Source organism: Hordeum vulgare, chromosome 2H (assembly GCF_904849725.1).
Source record: "Hordeum vulgare subsp. vulgare chromosome 2H, MorexV3_pseudomolecules_assembly, whole genome shotgun sequence".
Taxonomy (NCBI): Eukaryota; Viridiplantae; Streptophyta; class Magnoliopsida; order Poales; family Poaceae; genus Hordeum; species Hordeum vulgare.
Genome location: NC_058519.1, coordinates 66,706,631 through 66,728,658, shown reverse-complemented (window position 1 = coordinate 66,728,658; position 22,028 = coordinate 66,706,631).

The following is a 22,028-nucleotide window of genomic DNA, read 5'->3' as shown; positions in this document are numbered from 1 at the left end:
AGGAAGCTCATAACTCTCTGCTCTCTATTCATCCTGGAAGCTCCAAAATGTACCATGACTTGAAGCAGACCTTCTGGTGGACTCGTATGAAGCGTGAGATTGCTCAGTTCATAAATGAATGTGATGTATGTCGAAGGGTGAAAGCAGAGCATCAACGTCCAGCAGGTCTTTTGCAGCCTTTGCCGATTCCCGAGTGGAAGTTTGATCACATTGAGATGGATTTCGTCACCGGGTTTCCGAAGTCCAAGAAGGGTAATGATGCCATCTTCGTTGTCATCGACAAGTTGAGTAAAGTGGCTCATTTTCTTCCAGTCAAGGAGTCCATTTCAGCAGCTCAGCTGGCAGAGTTGTACACCTCCAGGATTGTCTCTTTGCACGGTGTACCTATAATGATCTCTTCGGATCACGGAAGTATCTTCACTTACAAGTTCTGGGACTCCTTTCAGTCTGCTATGGGCACGAAGATCCGCTTCAGCACAGCGTTCCATCCTCAGACTAGTGGTCAAGTGGAGAGGGTGAATCAAGTTCTTGAGGATATGCTGAGAGCATGTGTTATCTCTTTTGGGATGAAGTGGGAAGATTGTCTGCCTTTTGCGGAGTTCTCGTATAACAACAGTTATCAAGCTAGTTCTGGCAAGGCTCCGTTTGAAATTCTCTATGGCAGGAAGTGTCGTACCCCGCTCAACTGGTCCGAGACCGGCGAGCATCAGATCCTTGGGAATGATTTGATAGAAGAAGCTGAGGAGATGTGTGGGATCATTCGCGACAACCTCAAAGCAGCTCAGTCCCGTCAGAAGAGATATTATGATAGCAAGCACCATGACATGTCTTATGAGCTTGATGACTTCGTCTATCTCAAGGTGTCGCCTATGAAGGGTATGCAGCGCTTTGGCATCAAAGGCAAGCTTGCACCTTGTTTCGTTGGTCCGTTCAGAGTGGTTGGCAAGAGAGGCGACCTTGCATACCAGCTCGAGCTTCCGTCAACCTTTGCAAATGTCCATGATGTATTCCATGTTTCTCAGCTTCGAAGGTGCTTCAAGACCCCCGAGCGCACTGTGCATCTTCAAGACATCGACCTTCAGCGTGACCTTTCTTATCGTGAGCATCCAGTTGCGGTTCTCGAGGCGACTGAGCGCAAGACCAGTAGCAAGACTGTCAAATTTCTCAAAGTGCAGTGGTCACACCATTCCGATAAAGAGGTTACGTGGGAACGCGAGGATCACCTCCGTTCTGAATATCCGGAGTTCTTTCAGGCATAGATCTCGGGGCGAGATCTTTTTTGTAGTGTGGGAGAGTTTGTAGTGCCCCAAGTGTAAAGCTTCCCCTTTTTGTAACCTTCCATGTGGGACCACCATGTCGATGCTATGAGAGAGATCAATGCCATGATTTCATGTGATGTCCCTTAACATTTCCTTCCCTTGCATTCATGCATAACATAACATTTCATGCCCATGTCTTGTGATGTTGCATTGTGGTCATATGCTTTCATGTGGTGTTTGTGATCTTGTGGACATATGTGTGGTGTGGTGCAACTCTACTAGGTTGCTTGTGCTAGTAGGATACCATGTGAATGCTTAGGTTTCAAAGCCATCTTCACTCCCTCTCTATTTCTTCTATGTTAAGAATCACTTCTTCCTTTCCTCTTTTAAAAATGCTCTTGTGTTAGCAGAATTGTGGTGATTTTGAAATGTGGAGTTGCTGATTTAAAAGGGGTTTTCAAAAGGTGCAAAATAATTACAAAACAGCCCCTAATTACAAAACAATATGTTGTTTTGTAAATATTCATTTGCCCCTAATATTCATTTTGCATTTTATTCAAATAGGTCATATTTTTCTATGACCACGGGATATTTTTGTTTGATTTTATCCCCAGTATTTTATTCTGTGCTTTAATTTCTTCTCTGTGTATTTCTGTATATGGGAAATGAGGGAATCCATTTCCCTCTATCTGTCGCCACCTGTGGGCTTGCTCCCACAGGCCGGCCCATTTCCCCTCTCCTCGCGCAGGAGCCCGCACACTTCTGTTGTCCTCCTTCCCCTTTCCAGCGAGGCAGTGTGGCCCTCCCGTCAGTCTTTCTATCCCGTTCTCCTCTGCTCCACCGGAGAGAGCACGCGCACATGGCTTCCGCGCGTCCCTCGCTTTCCCCCTCGCTCTATAAAGGGCCCCTTGGCGCCCGTGCCTTGTTAGGGTTCCTCCCCGCCGCCGCTCCATCCAGATCTCCTCCCTCCCTCTCTCTGTCCTCGTGGCAAGGTAAGAAACGTTCAGCTCCCCCATGGCCGACGAGTTATGCTCGTCGTCACCGTCGTCCTACTGCGTCTTCTTCCTCGCCGAAGGTTCCCGCAGCTCGAGGGCATCTCCAGGAGTCCGTTCCCGCTGCTGGATCGCCGTCTGCGCCACTGCTTCCTCTTCTTCTTGGAGGCGCATCTTCTCCGACGAGCTCCGCCACTCCGCGCTCTTCTTCCACTACTTCCTCTACGGGCGTCCTCCTCCTCGACCCGTATGTGAGGTAGTGCTCCTCCTCCCTCCTCCGTGTCCCAGATCGAGCGCAGTAGCACTAGAGTCGACCCATGCTTCGTCTCTGTCGCAGGAGCCGCCGCTCGCCGTGGATCCGTCGTCGTAGGGCTTCTCGGGCAGTAGTCGCGGTAGAAATGGAACCGTGGTTGCCCAAGCAACCTTCCATACAGGAGTCGTAGATCAATTGCAAGCAGATCGCCGACGATGCTCCTCCCCTGTTTCGGCTGGTCGTCGGGCAGCAGAGGTCCAGTAGGGGTGCTTCTTCAGAGTTACTTCCCCTATATAGCTAAGTATCGATTCGTAGCCTAGTGGTAGTGGGGTGTTGTTGCATGTTGAGAGGGCGCGGGTTCGATCCCCCCTCGGCACACCTTTTGTTTTTCGATTTATACTGCCCAGTAGCAACAGGAACAGGTTATCCTGTTTACTCCCCTACCCTGTCGACTAAGTGGCAGTAGTGTAGTGGTGTGGCTCTATTGCTGTGTACAGGAGGTTCTGGGTTCGATTCCCAGGAGCCCCTGTTGCATATTTTTATCATTTCTTTTTATTTTCTATTTCTTTTGTTGATCCAACACTTTGTGCCTAATCCATAGTCATAAAAGTGGGCTTTTTGTTACTTGTCCCTGCTAAGTATAGTAGTGGCAGATTGTGTTTGGTTGTGTGTGTGTGTTGCAAACACACATGTAGTGGTGCTAGGGCATGTATGATTGTGGTGTGTATGTGTTATATGCATGTGTGAGTTTTATTGTTTCTTCTAGTATGTGTAGGTGACATGGTTGCAACCATATGCATTTGTGTAGGTGTTGTAGAGATGTTGTTGACATGCATGTGTGTAGGTAGTGCACACATGTGGTACCTAGTAGAAGTGTTTGAGATATGATGCTTCCATGTTACTTGCATAGTAGTTTTCCCCCTCATGTTGTTCTTGGGTTTAAGTGCTTGTGTTGAGGTTGTGTTGTTGATATGTGTGTTTGGTGAAACAGCCCCATTGGCAACACTTGTGCACCTCCTCATGTTCATATGAGAGAGGGCATGATGTGTGAGTGTGTGTGGGTGATCTAGTGATTATCTTAGTAGAAGTGCTTGTGATGTTTTTGTGCATGACACAAACATGGGGTTCAAACCCTCATGTCCATATTTTCTTTTTGCACATGAGCATAGCTATGTGGTAGTTGATCTAGTGTGTGCACATGAAATGTTGCACTATTCAATTTGTAGGAATCTATGTAGTTTTTCCTTCCTAGTTTGTGGCCACTTGCTCCAAACAAGTGTATGCATATTTTATATGTTTTTTGGGGTAGAATCTCCCAAGGAATCCATTGGTGAACTCAGTTTTGCCATTGGAACATTTTCTAGAGATGACATATTTTCATTTTCTTCTATGTTTGGAGCTTGGTTCCATGAGTTGTGGTGAGCCTTTGTGTTTGTTTCTTGGTTGTGCTAGTAGAGGGTGACCCTCTCTACCTCTTGTTGGTTTCATCTCATGATTAGGATTCCATATGTGCAAGTTATGCCCTCTCAAAGTAGGCATGTGGCTGAAATTCCAGATTAGTGAAAATTTGAGATTTTCACGAAGTCTGAGAATCTGTTTATATTTTATTCTCCTATTGATGAGGTTGTGCTGGTCAATGTGTTGTGATATAGCCTTAGCTTTCAACTAGAAAGTTGGACCTGATATGTTTGTCTAGCTCCCTGTAAAATTTCATTTCATTTGGAGTCCTGTAGTTATTGTTTTGGCTGCTGTCAAAATGCTTCAGAGCATAGACAGAAAGTGAGAATCTGGAATTTTCACTAAGTCCGTGAAAACTGATGTTTTTTGGGCAAGTTTGCAGCCTTGTAACTTTCTGTGTTTAATTCCTTTTTGTGTGATTCTTGCTAGTGCTTGTAGTATTCTTGGCTAGCTACAACCACATATATTATTTGTCATATTTGGGTGGGTGTAGGTAACTTGCATGTAGCTCCCAAAGTGCTATGATGCAGTTTATGGCAGATTGTGTAGTTATGTCATTTTGATGTTTGCGAGTGCTTAGTTGGTGATATGGTGTTCTTCCTTGCTCCACCCCATTCATGTTGGGTTGTTATATGTCTTGGCAACCTGGGAATACCAGAGTTATGCCATTTGAGTGTGTGGTGATGATTTTGACACGTAGGTCTTCATATCTTGTTTTGTTATTTCCCGTTGATCCGTAGCTCCGTTTGTAATATTTTTTATATGCTTTTGCATCGTTTTCTCAAGACACATCTGATCATGTCATTCTTATTCATGTCAAATTATCTTAGGATACAGTTTTGTCCAGGGACATGTATTAGCTTCTCATGCTTGTGCTAGTGATAAAAATGGTGTTGCATGCTCATATTCATCTCATGCATCATGTGCTTGTTGCATCTTGAGGTGATGTTATTCATTGGATGTTATTCTTATGTTGGGTAGCACCGGGATCGGAGAGCGAGTACGTGGATTCGGGGGAGTACGTGCAGGACGAACAAGAACCATTCCAAGCTGAGGATCTCACATGCAAGATGATATGACCTTGATTCCATCTCTAGACTTGTTATGCTAGATTACGTTTCCTTTGTCATATGCTCGCTGCCTACCACTGAAATATTTGCCTCTTGATATGCCATGAACCCAAACATTGATCCCTTCCTAGCAAACTTGAATGGCTAAGTAGGCTTTGATCAGCTACTAATGTTAGCGTTGCTAGATGCAGGTGCTTTGACTCATGTGATAACATGAGCTTGATATCATATCTTAAATTCTGTTATTTAATTAATGCACCTATATACTTGGTAAATAACGGAAGGCCTAGCCTTTTGCTGGGTGCTTTGTTCTGTTATTGCCGCCATAGTTACCGGCTACCGGTGTTTGATTCCATATTGATCGCTCCTAACACGTTCGGGGTTGTTATGGGGACCCCCTCGATAAATCGCGTAGTGTTAAGACTTGTCCGGAAGGACCCAACATTGGTGTTAATTTGCTAATCACTTAATAATAATCTGCATAGGGAATAGCTACCTCGAGGAATTTAATCAACAACCCGGGCCAATGGTCCTCATGAGTGTTGGTCCAAACTAGAGTCGTGTGCGGGGCCAACCCGGGGCAACTCAGGAGATGTCTATTAGGCCACTGTACGCTGTGCTCATCCGGCGTGTCCTGAGACTAAGATACGCGACTCTTATCAGGGTCGTCGACACGTCTGGAGGTCCCGCTAGTCTTGTCTTACCTTAGCGATATATCTTGCGTATAGGAATCCCGATGAAGCTTTGGTTCTCCCCAGAGTTGAGGTTTTCCTCTAAGGAATCCAACGAGATCACGAGATTCGTGATAGAGGATTACTTTGCGGAATGTGTACGTTTGTGATGGACTAGTTGGAGCACAAGGAGAGATGGGGAGACCCAACTGCTGCCGGTCGGGACGGACAGGAAAGGGGGCGGGGATAAGCTTGTGAAGAAGCAAGCTTATTGCCCCACCCCCCAAAAACAAACCGAACCCAGCGAGAAAACGTATCCGCTTTAGCAACAAAGCGCTCATCCCTGGGTTTAATCTTTCGGAAAGCCGTGCCCGCGGTTATGTGGCAACTTGGAATATTTTGTTAACATCCGGTATTAGATAACTTAAACATAAGCTAATAAAATTGCCAACTGTGTGTGTAACCGTCACTGTCCCCTCGAAGATCTCTCTTCGATCGGGAACACGGTGGTGTTGTGATGACATAAGTAGGTGTTCAGGATCACTTAGTGATCAAGTATTCTCGACCACTAGTATAGTCCACCTTCATAAATGGTCTACGTAAGATAGCCACCATATCAAGCTTAGGATGCTGCAACCTTAAACACTCTACCCTTTTCAACCGAATAACTTGACTATTTCTGGCACCGAGGTCATAGATTGCTCAGTCCCCGTGGCTCACAAATTCCTTCACAACCCCAACAGGTTCAGGTACCCCAGAGACAGGTCATCCCGATGGCACGCAGCTGGCGTGGCAGTACGACGAGGAGTCCGACCGCCTGTACGTGAACTATCCAGAAGATTGAGGCGTGGTCGTGAACGTGGGCCAGCAGGCAGGGTAGCATAGCCATTTCCCTTGTTTTCTAGTCCGTAGAGGAACTACTTTGATTGTATGCCTGATGTACTCTGATATATTTATGAGAAGGCAATTGAACCCCTGATTGTGTTGGGGAACGTTGCATGGGAAACAAAAATTTTCCTACGCGCACGAAGACCTATCATGGTGATGTCCATCTATGAGAGCGGATTTCCGATCTACGTACCCTTGTAGATCGCACGGCAGAAGCGTTAGTGAACGCGGTTGATGTAGTGGAACGTCCTCACGTCCCTCGATCCGCCCCGCGAACCGTCCCGCGATCCGTCCCACGATCTAGTGCCGAACGGACGGCACCTCCGCGTTCAGCACACGTGCAGCTCGACGATGATCTCGGCCTTCTTGATCCAGCAAGAGAGACGGAGAGGTAGATGAGTTCTCCGGCAGCGTGACGGCGCTCCGGAGGTTGGTGGTGATCTGATCTCGGCAGGGCTCCGCCCGAGCTCCGCAGAAACGCGATCTAGAGGAAAAACCGTGGAGCTATGTGGTCGGGCTGCCGTGGCAAAAGTTGTCTCAAATCAGCCCTAATACCTCTGTATATATAGGTGGGAGGGGAGGGGCCTTGCCTTGAGGCTCAAGGAGCCCCAAGGGGGTCGGCCGAGCCAAGGGGGGAAGTCCTCCCCTTCCAAACCGAATCCAACTTGGATTGGAAGGTGGAGTCCTTCTCTCCTTTCCCACCTCCCCTTTTTTTCTTTCTCTTTGATTTCTTATCCTTTGGCGCATAGGGCCTTCTTGGGCTGTCCCACCAGCCCACCAAGGGCTGGTGCGCCACCCCCAAGGCCTATGGGCTTCCCCGGGGTGGGTTGCCCCCCGGTGAACACCCGGAACCCATTCGTCATTCTCGACACATTCCCGGTAACTCCGAAAACCTTCCGGCAATCAAATGAGGTCATCCTATATATCAATCTTCGTTTCCGGACCATTTCGGAAACCCTCGTGACTACCGTGATCTCATCCGGGACTCCGAACAACATTCGGTAACCAACCATATAACTCAAATATGCATAAAACAACGTCGAACCTTAAGTGTGCAGACCCTGCGGGTTCGAGAACTATGCAGACATGACCCGAGTGACTCCTCGGTCAATATCCAATAGCGGGACCTGGATGCCCATATTGGATCCCACATATTCTACGAAGATCTTATCGTTTGAACCTCAGTGCCAAGGATTCATATAATCCCGTATGTCATTCCCTTTGTCCTTCGGTATGTTACTTGCCCGAGATTCGATCGTCAGTATCCGCATACCTATTTCAATCTCGTTTACCGGCAAGTCTCTTTACTCGTTCCGTAATACAAGATCCCGCAACTTACACTAAGTCACATTGCTTGCAAGGCTTGTGGGTGATGTTGTATTACCGAGTGGGCCCCGAGATACCTCTCCGTCACACGGAGTGAAAAATCCCAGTCTCGATCCATACTAACTCAACGAACACCTTCGGAGATACCTGTAGAGCATCTTTATAGTCACCCAGTTACGTTGCGACGTTTGATACACACAAAGCATTCCTCCGATGTCAGTGAGTTATATGATCTCATGGTCATAGGAACAAATACTTGACACGCAGAAAACAGTAGCAACAAAATGACACGATCAACATGCTACGTCTATTAGTTTGGGTCTAGTCCATCACATGATTCTCCTAATGATGTGATCCCGTTATCAAGTGACAACACTTGCCTATGGTCAGGAAACCTTGACCATCTCTGATCAACGAGCTAGTCAACTAGAGGTTTACTAGGGACAGTGTTTTGTCTATGTATCCACACATGCATTGTGTTTCCAATCAATACAATTATAACATGGATAATAAACGATTATCATGAACAAAGAAATATAATAATAACTAATTTATTATTGCCTCTAGAGCACATTTCCAACAGTCTCCCACTTGCACTAGAGTCAATAATCTAGTTCACATCACCATGTGATTCCAACGAATCCAACACCCATATAGTTATGGGGTCTGATCACATCTTGCTCGTGAGAGAGGTTTTAGTCAACGGTTCTGAAACTTTCAGATCCGTGTGTTCTTTACAAATCTTTATGTCATCTTATAGATGCTACTACTATGTGCTATTCGGAAATACTCCAAATATCTACTCTACTATACGAATCCGTTTCACTACTCATAGTTATTCGGATTAGTGTCAAAGCTTGCATCGACGTAACCCTTTACGACAAACTCTTTAACCACCTCCATAATCGAGAAAAATTCCTTAGACCGTCAGTTACTAAGGATAAATTTTGACCGCTGCTAGTGATTCAATCATGGATCACTCTCTGTACCTCTCAACAGACTTTGAGTCAAGGCACACATCAGGTGCGGTACCCAGCATGGCATACTTCAGATTCTACGGCCGAGGCATAGAAGACGACCTTCGTCTATTCTCTTTATTCTGCCGGGGTCGGGTTTTGAGTCTTACTCAAATTCACACCTCACAACGCGACCAAGAACTCCTTCTTTGCTGATCTATTTTGAACTCCTTCAAAAACTTGTCAAGGCATGCATCTTGTTGAAACTTCCATTAAGCGCTTTCGATCTATCTCCATAGATCTTTGATGCTCAACGTTCAAGTAGCACAATCCAGGTACTCCTTTGAAAACTTCTTTCAAACAACCTTGTATGCTTTACAGAAATTCTACATTACTTCTGATCCACAGTATGTCAACCACATATACTTATCAGAAATTCTATAGTGCTCCCACTCACTTCTTTGGAAATACAAGTTTCTCATAAACCTTGTACAAACCCAAAATCTTTGATCATCTCATCAAAGTGTATATTCCAACTCCGAGATGCTTGCACCAGTCCATTGAAGGATCGCTAGAGCTTGCATACTTGCTAATATCTTTAGGATCGACAAAACCTCCTGGTTGTATCACATACAATGTTTTCTCAAGGAAACCGTCGAGGAAACAATGTTTTGACATCCTATGTGCAATATTTCATAAATAATGCAGCAACTACTAACATAATTCTAACAGACTTTCAACATCGCTACGAGTGAGAAAGTCTCATCATAGTCAACTGTTTGATCTTGTCGGAAACATCTTTGCGACAAGTCGAGCTTTTCTTAATAGTGACTTATCACCATCATCGTCTGTCTTGCTTTTAAAGATCCATCTTTACTCAATAGTCCTATGACCATCAAGTAGTTCTTCCAAAGTCTACACTTTGTTTTCATACATGGATCCTCTCTCGGATTTCATGGCTTCCAGCCATTTGTCAGAATCCGGGCCCACCATTGCTTTCTCCATAACTCGTAGGTTCACTGTTGCTCAACAACATGACCTCCAAGACAGGGTTACCGTACCACTCTGCAGTAGTACACAACCTTGTCAACCTACGAGGCTTGTAGTAACTTGATCCGATGCTCGATGATCACGATCATCAGCTTTCACTTCAATTGGTGTAGGCGCCACAGGAACAACTTCCTGCGCCCTGCTACACACTGGTTGAAGTGATGGTTCAATAACCTCATCAAGTTCTACCACCCTCCCACTCAATTCTTTCGAGATAAACCTTTCCTCGAGAAAGGATCCGTTTCTAGAAACAAACACTTTGCTTTCGGATCTGAGATAGGAGATGTACCCAACTGTTTCGGATATCCTATGAAGATGCATTTATCCGCTTTGGGTTCGAGCTTACCAGACTGAAACTTTTTCACATAAGTGTCGAAGCCCCAAACTTTCAAGAAACGACAATTTAGATTTCTCTAAACCTCAGTCTATACTGTGTCATCTCAATGGAAATACGCGGTGCCCTATTTAAAGTGAATGCGGTTGTCTCTAATGTATAACCCATAAACGATAGTGGTAATTCGATAAGAGACATCATAGCATGCACCATACCAAATAGTGCGTGGCTATGATGTTCAGACACATCATCACACTATGATGTTCCAGGTGGCATGAACTGCGAAACAATTACCACATTGTCTTAACTGCGTACCAAAACTCGTAACTCAGATATTCATTTCTATGATCATATCGTAGACAGTTTATCCTCTTGTTACTACGAACTTCACTGTGAAACAGAATTGAACTTTTCAATATTTCAGACTTGTGATTCATTAAGTAAATACTCTTGTATCTACTCAAATCGTCATTGAAGTAAGAACATAATGATATCCACTGCGTGCCTCAGCACCCATTGGACTGCATACATCAACATGTATCACTTCCAACAAGTTACTATCTTGTTTCATCTCAATGTAAACAAGACCTCGCTCATGTGGTATGATTTGCATGTCACAAGTGATTCAAAATCAAGTGAGTATAAAGATCCATCAGCTTGGAGCCTCTTCATGCAATTTATACCAACATGACTCAAGCGGCAGTGCCACAAGTAAGTGGTACTATCATCATTACCTTGTTTCTTTTGGCACCAATATCATGAACATGTGTAACACTACGATCGAGATTCAATAACCATTGAAGGTGATTATTCAAGCACATAGAGTAACCATTATTCTCTTTAAATGAATAATCGTATTGCAATAAACACGATCCAATCATGTTCATGCTTAACGCAAGCACCAAATAAAAATTATTTAGGTTTAACACCAATCCCGATGGTAGAGGGAGGGTGCGACGTTTGATCATATCAACCTTGGAAACACTTCCAACACGTATCGTCACCTCGCCTTTAGCTAGTCTCCGTTTATGTCGTAGCTTTCATTTCGTGTTACTAATCACTTAGCAACCGAACCGGTATCCAATATCCTCGTGCTACTAGGAGTACTAGTAAAGTACACATCAACATCATGTATATAAAATATACTTCTTTCGAATTTTGCCAGCCTTCTTATCTACCAAGTATCTAGAGTTGCTCCGCCTCAGTGACCGTTCTCCTCATAACAGAAGCACTTAGTCCCAGGCTTGGGTTTAATCTGGGGTCTCTTCATTAGTGCAGCAACTGCTTTGCCGTTTCACGAAGTATCCCTTCTAGCCCTTGCCTTTCTTGAAACTTAGTGGTTTTACTAACCATCAACTATTGATGCTCCTTCTTGATTTCTACTTTCGCAGTGTCAAACATCGCGAATCGCTCAAGGATCATTGTATCTATCCTTGTTATGTTATAGTTCATCATGAAGCTCTCACAGCTTGGTGGCAGTGACTTTGGAGAACCATCACTATCTCATCTGGAAGATTAACTCCCACTTGATTCAAGCGATTGTCGTACTCAGACGATCTGAGCACACGCTCAACGATTGAGCTTTTCTCCTTTACTTTGTGGACAAAGAATCTTGTCAGAGGTCTCGTACCTCTTAACAAGGGCACAAGCATGAAATCACAATTTCATCTCTTTAGCACATCACTTATGTTCCGTGACGTCTCAAAACGTCTTCGGCGCCTTGCTTCTAAGCCATTAATTATTTTGCACTGAACTATCGTGTAGTCATCAGAAACGTGTATGTCGGATGTTCATAGCATCCACAAACGACACTCGAGGTGCAGCACACCGAGTGGTGCATTAAGGACATAAGCCTTCTGCGCAGCAACGAGGACAATCCTCTGCAAAGTTTGCTACTATCAACTTTCAACTAAATTTTCTCTAGGAACATATAAAAACAGTAGAGCTATAGCGCAAGCTACATCGTAATTCGCAAAGACCATTAGACTATGTTCATGACAATTAGTTCAATTAATCATATTACTTAAGAACTCCCACTCAAAAAGTACATATCTCTAGTCGTTTGAGTGGTACATGATCCAGATCCACTATCTCAAGTCTGATCATCACGTGAGTCGAGAATAGTTTCAGTGGTAAGCATCTCTATGCTAATCATATCAACTATACGATTCATGCTCGACCTTTCGGTCTCATGTGTTCCGAGGCCATGTCTGCACATGCTAGGCTCGTCAAGCTTAACCCGAGTGTTCCGCGTGTGCAACTGTTTTGCACCCGTTGTATGTGAACGTTGAGTCTATCACACCCGATCATCACGTGGTGTCTCGAAACGAAGAACTGTCGCAACGGTGCACAGTCGGGGAGAACACAATTTCGTCTTGAAATTTTAGTGAGAGATCACCTCATAATGCTACCGTCGTTCTAAGCAAGATAAGGTGCATAAAGGATTAACATCACATGCAATTCATAACTGACATGATATGGCCATCATCATGTGCTTCTTGATCTCCATCACCAAAGCACCGGCACGAACTTCCTATCACCGGCGTCACACCATGATCTCCATCATCATGATCTCCATCAACGTGTCGCCATCGGGGTTGTCGTGCTACTCATGCTATTACCACTAAAGCTACGTCCTAGCAATATAGTAAACGCATCTGCAAGCACAAACGTTAGTTTAAAGACAACCCTATGGCTCCTACCGGTTGCCATACCATCGAAGTGCAAGTCGATATTAACTATTACAACATGATCATCTCATACATCCAACAAGCATACCCTGCAAAAACAAGTTAGACGTCCTCTAATTGTTGTTGCATGTTTTACGTGGTGACCATGGGTATCTAGTAGGATCGCATCTTACTTACGCAAACACCACAACGGAGATATATGAATTGCTATTTAACCTCATCCAAGGACCTCCTCGGTCAAATCCGATTCAACTAAAGTTGGAGAAACCGACACTCGCCGGTCATCTTTGAGCAACGGAGTTACTCGTAGCGATGAAACCAGTCACTCCTACGCGTACGAGTAATGTCGGTCCGAGCCGCTTCGATCCAACAATACCGCGAATCAAGAAAAGACTAAGGAGGGCAGCAAAATGCACATCACCGCCCACAAAAACTTTTGTGTTCTACTCGAGAAGACATCTACGCATGAACCTAGCTCATGATGCCACTGTTGGGGAACGTCGCATGGGAAACAAAAATTTTCCTACGCGTACGAAGACCTATCATGGTGATGTCCATCTACGAGAGGGGATTTACGATCTACGTACCCTTGTAGATCGCACAGCAGAAGTGTTACTGAACGCGGTTGATGTAGTCGAACGTCCTCATGTCCCTCGATCCGCCCGGCGAACCGTCCCGCGATCCGTCCCACGATCTAGTGCCGAGCGGACGACACCTCCGCGTTCAGCACACGTACATCTCAACGATGATCTCGGCCTTCTTGATCCAGCAAGAGAGACGGAGAGGTAGATGAGTTCTCCGGCAGCGTGACGGCGCTCTGGAAGTTGGTGGTCATCTGATCTCGGCAGGGCTCTGCCTGAGCTCCGCAGAAACGCGATCTAGAGGAAAAACCGTGGAGGTATGTGGTCGGGCTGCCGTGGCAAAAGTTGTCTCAAATCAGCCCTAATACCTCTGTATATATAGGTGGGAGGGGAGGGGCCTTGCCTTGAGGCTCAAGGAGCCCCAAGGGGGTCGGCCGAGCCAAGGGGGGAAGTCCTCCCCTTCCAAACCGAATCCAACTTGGATTGGAAGGTGGAGTCCTTCTCTCCTTTCCCACCTCCCCTTTTTTTCTCTTTGATTTCTTATCCTTTGGCGCATAGGGCCTTCATGGGCTGTCCCACCAGCCCACCAAGGGCTGGTGCGCCACCCCCAAGGCCTATGGGCTTCCCCGGGGTGGGTTGCCCCCCCCCCCCCGGTGAACACCCGGAACCCATTCGTCATTCTCGACACATTCCCGGTAACTCCGAAAACCTTCCGGCAATCAAATGAGGTCATCCTATATATCAATCTTCGTTTCCGGACCATTTCGGAAACCCTCGTGACTACCGTGATCTCATCCGGGACTCCGAACAACATTCGGTAACCAACCATATAACTCAAATATGCATAAAACAACGTCGAACCTTAAGTGTGCAGACCCTGCGGGTTCGAGAACAATGCAGACATGACCCGAGTGACTCCTCGGTCAATATCCAATAGCGGGACCTGGATGCCCATATTGGATCCCACATATTCTACGAAGATCTTATCGTTTGAACCTCAGTGCCAAGGATTCATATAATCCCGTATGTCATTCCCTTTGTCCTTCGGTATGTTACTTGCCCGAGATTCGATCGTCAGTATCCGCATACCTATTTCAATCTCGTTTACCGGCAAGTCTCTTTACTCGTTCCGTAATACAAGATCCCGCAACTTACACTAAGTCACATTGCTTGCAAGGCTTGTGGGCGATGTTGTATTACCGAGTGGGCCCCGAGATACCTCTCCGTCACACGGAGTGAAAAATCCCAGTCTCGATCCATACTAACTCAACGAACACCTTCGGAGATACCTGTAGAGCATCTTTATAGTCACCCAGTTACATTGCGACGTTTGATACACACAAAGCATTCCTCTGGTGTCAGTGAGTTATATGATCTCATGGTCATAGGAACAAATACTTGACACGCAGAAAACAGTAGCAACAAAATGACACGATCAACATGCTACGTCTATTAGTTTGGATCTAGTCCATCACATGATTCTCCTAATGATGTGATCCCGTTATCAAGTGACAACACTTGCATATGGTCAGGAAACCTTGACCATCTCTTATCAACGAGCTAGTCAACTAGAGGTTTATTAGGGACAGTGTTTTGTCTATGTATCCACACATGCACTGTGTTTCCAATCAATACAATTATAGCATGGATAATAAACGATTATCATGAACAAAGAAATATAATAATAACTAATTTATTATTGCCTCTAGGTCATATTTCCAACAGATTGTCTATCTGTATTATTATGTATGTGATGTGGTACCTTGTTTGCGAGACGCTTAGATGCGCTCCTTTCCAATTCAGGGCCTCAATCCCCAGATCGGAAAGGACCGCATCTTGGTCGTTACAATTTTTGAGATGCACAATGGGAGAAAATCAAGAAGTATGCTCTTAAGAAGATGGTCACACAATTATGCAACTAGAAGAAAAGGTTATGGTCCAACTTCGGCAAACAAGACAAGACTCCAGAATTCACTGGACAATACGAGAAGTTAAAAGGTCACTCGGAATTATTTGTGTAGTTCAAGCAATCAGAAACCGCTAAGGAGCGGGCGAGGATAAACAAGCAAAATGCTCATAAAAACTAGCATCACCATTCTTTGGGGCCAGGTGGCTACGAGAGTGGCATACCTAAGTGGTATGAATACGAGCAAAAGATGATTGATGCAGGGGTCACTGTGCAAACAATTACTTGGCCCGAAAGGTGGAGGAATTGGTTTTATGGGCATGGGGGAAAGTTGGACCCAAACGCAGGGGTGATTCTGGAGCATGCAAGTCTTTAAAATGCCTCTGACGCTATACTTCGGGCAAAATAAGATGCTCGAACGGGGGTGATGTGATAACCTGGCTTATTAGGGATGATAGACTACTCATATCAATAAGGAATTCCTTATTTTCCGGGAGCCCAGATGAACAAAACTCCCAGGTTAAGCGTGCTTGGCTTGGTGTAGTTTTAGGATGGGTGACCGACCGGGAAGTTGATCCCGGGTGCGCATGAGTGAGGACAAAGTGCGCAGAAAAGACTAGTATTGATCTGTGGGGCCAGTCTAGATCCCGCGAGGAGTAACGACCGCCGGTAGGTGTGTCCGGGTCATTACAAGTTTGGTATCACAATCGACCCTCGTGGTTACACGAATGTTTGCACACAGGTGTGTGGTCATGTTGTTCATGACGTTTGTGACCCATCGTGGCACACGGCATGGTACATGTACTGGACTGGATGCACAGACGTTTGTAACAAGAGGGAATGCTCCTGTGGCCCGACGAGGACGTCGGTTCCTCTGAGTGGTGGTGTATGCGATAGCCTGGCTTATTCGGGATGATAGACTACTCATATCAATAAGGAATTCCTTTTTTTCCGGGAGCCCATTCGAACAGAAGTCCTAGGTTAAGCGTGCTTGGCTTGGGGTAGTTCTAGGATGGGTGACCGACCGGGAAGTTGATCCCGGGTGCGCATGAGTGAGGACAAAGTGTGCAGAAAAGACTAGTATTGATATGTGGGACCAGTCTAGATCCCGCGAGGAGTAACGAACGTCGGCGGGTGTGTCCGGGGCGTTACACGTGATCCAGCCCGAGAGAGAGAACGACGAGCTTACACGCCACTACAAGAAATATTTTTGAGGCACAATTCCCTATCCAAATCATTGCCTCATGAAAACTTTCGTAACGATTTGCCTAGTAAATCTTTCTCAGCAAATTTCCAAAGTTTGTGTTCAGCTAACAACTTTGTGAAGGAAGTACTAGATAGGAATATCCTGATGAGTTGAATTTTTTCCACATCATCTATGTGCCCAAAACATAGCTCTCCACATAATTTTAGCCACATCTAACAATCCATGTGAGCTCATCATCCAATCTTTGTTTCCGGTAATATTTTCATTTTGTGAAGCAACTACATTTTATAAAGAGCAAACTACGAGGCACGTGTAGTTTAAATTTGACCCGCTTCCTACCGAAACAACAGAAATTTATTTAAATGAACAAAAATAGCTAAAGAGTCGGAAATGCATAAAAATTGGTTATCATCCATAAAATGTGGTATAAATTTAGTGTAAATTTTAGTGATGTCATTTTACAAAATATGTTTGATAGTTGCTTCATAAAACACTCCGTTTTTAGCACTAAAGCATAATTTAAAAAAAGGTCATGTTTGGAACCAATCAGGAGGCAGCCCACGGATCACCCTCAATGTAGTCGATCTGAGCCGTCCACACCCTGCCGTCCACACCCTACCGTCGATCCATTCCACAGATCACCTTTTCTGAACGCACGGGTGAGACACACCCTCCGAGCCTCCTCCCTCAGTCTCTCGATCCAGATCTAGATTCAATCTCTGTGTAGCCTCCCTCTCCCGTAGCTTCGCCCCACCCTGCCGCGGAGGCAGGGCTCCCGCGAATCCGGTCCACCGCGAGGCGATGGCGTCGGCGAGGCTGACCCCGAACGACATGGGGGCGACGCTGGCGGGGGACACGAACCTCAGGCCTTCTCGTCAACCCGTGCTGCGTCAACGTCGACGGCAGGCGCATGCCCCGAAGCGACAGGTGGCGCGGCCTCGTCTACCACGGTGCCAAGACCTGCCCCGCGATGTTTGCTGGCCAGCTCAACGACCAGGTGCACTCGGGGCTCGTCCGCCATGGCTCCCTCGTGTAGCTCGATGAGTACGTCATCAACATGGTCGGCGGCAGAAGGCGGAAAGGGGGAGGGGGAGTGGGCCGCACCCGCACTCCTCCGGCGCACGCACCTTCTCCGGCCACTATCGAGCACCACCCGCCACACGCGCAGCTCGTCCTCGATCGCGCGCCGCGGCGGCGAGCCATGGCGTTCCTGTTCGGCGCCTTGCTGGGGCTGGTGCTCGGCGTCGGCGTTGTCGTGGCGTTTGCGCGCCTCAAGAATTCCCACGCCGAGCAGCACCGTGAGCTGGTACGCCCCCCTCCCCCCTCCTCCCCGCTTCCAATTTTTGTATCCCGTCTACGGTGATCTGATGCGATTCGATTGGCCGCTGGGTTCGTCTGTCCATCCGTGCTCGTGCAGGCGCTCGAAATCAGGAAATGCTGGGTTAGGATGTCGTTGATTGGAAAATCAATCAATTGCTGGACATGTTCGGTGATGCGGGTTAATCATGGAGGCATGAGCGATTCATTTATATGAGCTAAGTAGTACTAGGCTTTGATCCTAATCACGCTTGTTGTTTCCAGTTTGGGTGTATTTACGGCTGTCATCAAGTGCTCCACCATCGAGTCCAACTCAGTTGGGCATTTCGACGAGCAGTTGGCGCGCGTCTAGCAGCGGGAGGAGGACACCCGCATGGAGGCCTCCGACGAGGTGGCTCTCTTCCTTGGCGACCTCTCCGACCGTAAGGCTGCTTGGCTCGATGGCTAGGTGACGCTAGCAGCAGGCGGTATCTCCATGTCTGATGCAAAGTTCAAAACTATAGAAACACTCGGTTTCTTTCTTGGCCTGGATGGACACGTCCTTGGCAATTTCCTATGATCTCTGTGCCTTTATAGGTCTGAATTACATAATCATGGGTTTTTGTCTCTTTGGCTTGCAATTACGGGCTGCAGTGCAGATAGGTGTGAATTACATTTCCTATTACTTTGGAGTCTTGTCTTATTTTTTTGTATTTGAGATGAACCAGTGCTCTCATGTTCCACTAATTCTTAACTGGTCGTCTGAACATGTTATTTCCCCCTAATAACTGTTTTAACTTTTGATTCCTGCCATCATTCTAGGAAGAGTTAATACCACCATCGATACGAACACTTGTAGTGGTGGGAACAGAATCATATAAGAACTAAAAAACTCCAAAGAAGTGGCCCTTCAACTTAGCTAAGAGAACTTTTCCATACAATTCTGTTAAATCCGACGTACACAATCTATTTTCTCTTAACTGCAGTTGTTGCTGTTGCTATCTCTCACAAAGAAAACTATAGCCGCTGCACACGATTTGAACACGCGACCTATATCATTGTTTTACATTGTGTTACCAAGACAACAAGCATCACTTGATATGCAAAGCAGAGACATCTATTTTTCTTTCAAAATGATATTTTGTGGTGTACTATAGTATGGTGCTAATGTTCTTGTGCTTGAAACATTTTACTGAAATTGTTATAGAATTTGTTGACATTTTCATGTAGTCTGAAAAACAGTTTATTAACATTGTAGAAGTTGAAACTATTAGACGTTGAGAATTGTCTGCAACTACTGTTGTAATCTTGTAGATACATAAAAGATGATCTATTGTTGTGGGAATAAATCATTATGAAACATTAAACTCCAAGTTAGTTGATTCACCACTTTTGAGCCTTAAAAAGGAAATATCACATTGAATAACATGTCGACAAAATTCATCGTTCGACAGTACCAATAAATCTTTTTTTTGTACATGAGTTCTATTCATTCAGATGTGATATACACGATCAATTTTCACTATTCAAATTTAACATGTGAATAGTAATTTCTTCTATGTAATTTTTCACTAACTAATAATTGCAAATCTTTAGTGATAGATCTGAACACCAAATTAATGACATCGGTTTTATCTCACAGAATTAAACCATGTATTTCTAGGTTTAATTTTATTGAAAACAAAATAAAACTGAATAACAAAAATATATGAGTTACTGGCCAAGGTTTGAATTTACCTACCAAAGCATGATTTATATATCCAAGGCAGACGGGTTATTATTCTATTCCATATTATGGGGAAAGAAGTTAGCAATGAGTCGTCTAGGACAATCATCTAAATATGTATAATTCTATTTTGGAAATAAACTAAATAAAAAAGGATAATTATTTAGAAGAGCTTTCTCGGGCATGTCGCCGCCCACCGTTCTGCTTAATATAAAAGAATGTACGATAATACTTCTTCTTTAATGGTGTACAAATTTTTAAATCCTAATTTAAGTATATCATGCTGCAAAAATGTTTAATTCTTAATTTTGGTAAATCACACCGACTAATAAGTGGTGCTGCTTGTCATGCGATTGGTCATATTTTCTTGATATAGAAACTATCGGTCTCCGCTTTGAATGTAAAGCAATGCAAGTTGTCATGGTAACACGCATGAAAACCATATCAAAGGTCTTTTGTTCGAAGCTGCGCTGCAGCGCATAGTTGTTTGTTTTCTATTTCTTTATCCATCTATGTGGTTCAGATAGTAAACATTTATCTCAACTTTTGACGGATAGTTCCTTCTGGTTCGTGGCTATCTCGTGTGTGCTTTTAATTCATGTCATTCGAATGCCCCAGCCCCCAGTTTTGAATCCCGCGTAGCTCATTTTTTAATAATACCCTGCATCCCACCAACAAGTTGGTCCACGGTGGCAGAGATAGAGAGATCGTCTACTGCAGTTGTAGTTTTTTGGTGAGAGACAGCAACATTTTCTATTAAGAGAAAATAGACGGCATACGTCGGAATTAACAGAATTGTATGGAAATGTTCTGTTAGCTAAATTGAAGGACCACTTCTTTGGAGTTTTTTAGTTCTTGTATGATTCTGTTTCCACTACTACAAGTTTTGTATCAATAGTGGTATTAACTCTTAAAGGAAAATGATAGCAGCTGTCTATATTATTTCCCCGTGATAACTGTTTTAATTTTTGAACTCTGAACAATGGAACATTCGTGTTGGGTAGGACAAGCTAGATAACAACATGATAGAGAGGTCATAGACATTTATATCTTTCAAACTGACCATGCATCAGCTTGTCTTTGACTTGGAAGTTTGTATTTTTGTTCATGTTTAGTCTCCTTTAGCCAATGCTACTAGTATTACATATAGAATGAGCCAAATTCTAGCAAGAATAAATAGGAAGCATAATTATATCTAGCTCCCTCGCATGATCACTCGGCCATATATAATTTGAGACCATAATTTCTAGATTCTCTATAATTTGTAAAAAAGCAACAATTTCTGGATTCGCACTAATTTGAGACCATCTTGAATATCTCTGTTATGAATCTTTGTACTAAGTAGATAACTGTTGCGTTGGCCGTCTCTCACTGTGATACTGGTAGACATAACTTACATTCTATTGACATTTCACACTCATGATTCTGAGAATGTCGCTGCAAAAACCAAAACAACACTTGCTCTGAATATGGTCAACAGACCTGAGAAGACAATACCAAACAGCAATAAATCATACTAGCAGTTATCCTGCACAGCACCTACATGTGGTCCAATTGTTTTGTAAATCATACTCTTATTATGTTTTACCTTACAACCATTCGAATTTTAACGCATCCAGACCAGAGTATTTGAATTCCGTCACTGTAATCTGCAAACCTCTTACTGTTTTTTGCTCTTGTTTACCGGGTTCCACCAATGCAGGTGGGGATACCATAACCTTTCAGTGGTCGAGGATGTCGTGGAGAACTACCGGAGCGCGCAGATACCCCTCGACGTGATCTGGAACGACGACGACCATATGGACGCAAGGAAGGACTTGACGCTCAGCCCGGTGAACTACTCGCGCCCCAAGCTGCCGGCGTTCCTCGACATGGTACAGTTCCATTGGTATGTTTGTGTGGCTTGCTGGTTTGGTGTCATATAATGTGTTCGTACCATTTCATCAACATTTCATCTTCACCGTCGGTTCGAACGGAAGCCTATGATCATTTGGGAAATGGATCCCTATTGATAGTCAGTAGTGAATCTCCTGTCAATTATTTTGACAATAAGTTCATCCTGATCTATCATCTGGAATGCTTGTTAATATTCTAGAGGGCCGAATGCTCAGTAAGAACTTTGGTCCTGGTTCCATGATTTTGGAGATGGATGTCGTAGATGTATTCACAGCCCGTGTGCCGTGTGTATTCTGCTTTCTTTTCGTTGTCACTCTTTAGCTGGTCCATCAAACCTCTAGGTATGTTCCTGCTAGCAATGTGTGGTAGACTGGGACATCTTATTTACTTGTTTTCCTTTTCGAATAAAATCTGGAATGCTCATTCACAGACAAAAGCATGATGTACTGTGATACATAGTTCTGCCATT